Below are 2,750 nucleotides of genomic sequence, written 5' to 3'. Positions count from 1 at the left end.
AGCTAAAGATAAACTGAAAGACAAAGTTTCGCGCGGTTAGCTAGCAGCACGCGCTCTGTATACTTAGTAAAAATCTAGCTACTTGGAAAGGCCTGCTATAAATGTATACTGGTGGCTGCATTGTAAGCAATTCACATAGCTGATGGATCAGTATTGGAATTTACTTTTGGATACTGGATCAAGCTCAAATACAGACAGAAACAAAGTATTCACAGCAAATATCCATTGTGTCAGCTTGGGGGGCTCAGATCAGGATAATGTCATATAAATGTTTCAAGAGGGATTGAACATGTGCACATTTTCTCTCCTGTAAGGCCATGTGAACAGTTGTTGTAGTTTGTGTCAGCCCCCAATAACTGTTATAAAAACATTTGTTTAAAGCAGCCTTATAGTCAAGCAAAACAGACAAGGCACAGTAAGACCTTCGTGTTGGCACCCCCCATTTCACTACAGCACATGTTATTTTATTTAACCTTTATTTACAATAAATGTTATATTATTTAATTATTTCTCAGTAACTTCCTTATAACGCAATAATTTGGTAATGAAATGTTCTGTAACATGTAGGGTTTATAACATGTAATCATGTAAAATAAAATGCATATATTCAGTCAAACAACTGCCTGTTATCCTAGGCATGAACGTTTTAAACAATAAGTTCCTCTTTGTTGAACAGGATACTGCTTAAAAAGAGATTTCAGATGCCAATATAATTTTCTAAGAGAATACAGAATACAGTCAGCAATACCTAGCCATTTTATAAAATAAATAAATACAATTCTCCTCAAAATCCCTGACATTACCAACGTTTCTAATGTGATTATGTACTGTATGAGCACTACTCTGTAGCTTTGTATGGGTTTCAATAAATACATCCAGGTGCAATATTTTGCCTGACATTATAAAGCTGATCGGCCATCACTGGTTTGAGACGTAAAGCTGAAAGCAGTGTCCATCCATCCAGTGATGAACTGCATGCATGGTCAGTTGTGATGTCACGTTGGTCTTTATTAGGTCTGACAGACCTTTTGTAGCATATGGCGCAAAAGGGGCCATAGTCCACGCTGCCTCTGCACACCTAGACAAAATATCTCAGCAGGGTTCTAATTGCATGTAACGTCCTTCTTGTCTTCCAGGTCCTTGACATTTCTTGGATCTCAACTGGAATACATTTTATTACTGCTGGTAAACCCATAACGTGAAAAAATAGCTCCTCCTTGTGGAGATTTTACTTGCAAGAGATGCGTTGAATATTTTGTAATATGTTGTGTTTCATGTTCAAAAATATGAGGCGTTCTATGTCCTATGTAAGAAACGTTACTAATAAAGATCAAACCAATACATTATCAGGGAACAAATAATTAGCAAAAATGTATTGATTTGTTGTAGACATACCAGGGAAATGTACAGTTACAAAGGCCATCTGTCACAAGTGTATTTGTCATGGAAAACCTGTAATGTATACAAAAATGTATATAATACACACTATCTTTCATCCCCCCCCCCCCCCCCCCAAAATCCATATTCCTGGACACTTCAGCGGGTGACTATCCAGGAAAATTAAGAAAAAGGTGCACTCTGTTTCTGCATAGATCAAAAATGTATTAACGAGACATACATTTTCAAGTCCTTCAGCACCTGATTCCCTTTTTGTTCAAACTGAGCTGAAGCATGCTTGGGTATACTTTCCTTACACTATATTTAGTGTTATGTATAGAATTACATTTTGACATATTTTATGGGAAATCAAATGTATCTTCTTATTTCTCGTGTTTTTTTTATTCTAGTATTACATTGTTAATGATTATTGCATTGTTGGGTTTTGAGTTTGCAAGAAAGGTTTTTCACTGTACTTGTGAATGTGACATTAAAACTTGAAACTATTCAGTTTTGCGTAAGGGTGAAGGATGCTTCTTTTGTATGGGTGTTTGTGGAGACATTGCCCAACCTGATCAGATGCCTGTGTCATTGTACAGACAGTACACCATCTAGAAGCATTGTGTCTGCACTCTGCACTGTGTAAGAGTGCTCGGTGCCCATCCAGCCACACTGACTCAATTCCCTGTCCAAATTAGGTCTCCCTAAAACCAGATGTCTGCTGAGCCTGATTCAAGTCCCAGTAGTTGTTCCAGTGGTCTCTCTCTCTCTCTCACACACACACACACACACACAATTGGTGGGCCCAATTTCAATATTTTTTTATCATAGCCTATCGTTAACCAAGGGCACATATTTTCTTTTGGTTGACTTCAAAAACAACATATAAAAGCTAATACTGCAAGAAGTAGAGAATGTCATTTGTTTATTGACTTCACTCAGTCGAAATTGCCCCCAGAAAACAGTCTTTAGCCTGTAGTAACGACTAACAGCCTTCGAGGGGTAGTATATATCTGCTTTTGATCCAGAGTCAAATGAAGAACTTTTGCTTCTTCAATTCACTTCAATTCAAGGGGCTTTATTAGCATGGCAAACATATGTTAACATTGCCAAAGCAAGTGAGGTAGATAATATACAAAAGTGAAATGAACAGTAAACATTCCACTCACAGAAGTTCCTTATTCTCTCGCTTTCTCTTAATTAAATTCAAAGGGCTTTATTGGCATGGGAAACATATGTTTACATTGCCAACGCAAGTGAACTAAATAATAAACAAAAGTGAAATAAACAATAGAAAATGAACAGTAAACATTACAAAAGTTCCATTTAACCCAAACCCTCTGAATCAGAGAGGTGCGGGGGCTGCCTAATCG

This window comes from Salmo salar, chromosome ssa17 (genome assembly GCF_905237065.1).
Source record: "Salmo salar chromosome ssa17, Ssal_v3.1, whole genome shotgun sequence".
Taxonomy (NCBI): domain Eukaryota; kingdom Metazoa; phylum Chordata; class Actinopteri; order Salmoniformes; family Salmonidae; genus Salmo; species Salmo salar.
Note: the sequence above shows the minus strand (reverse complement) of the source record.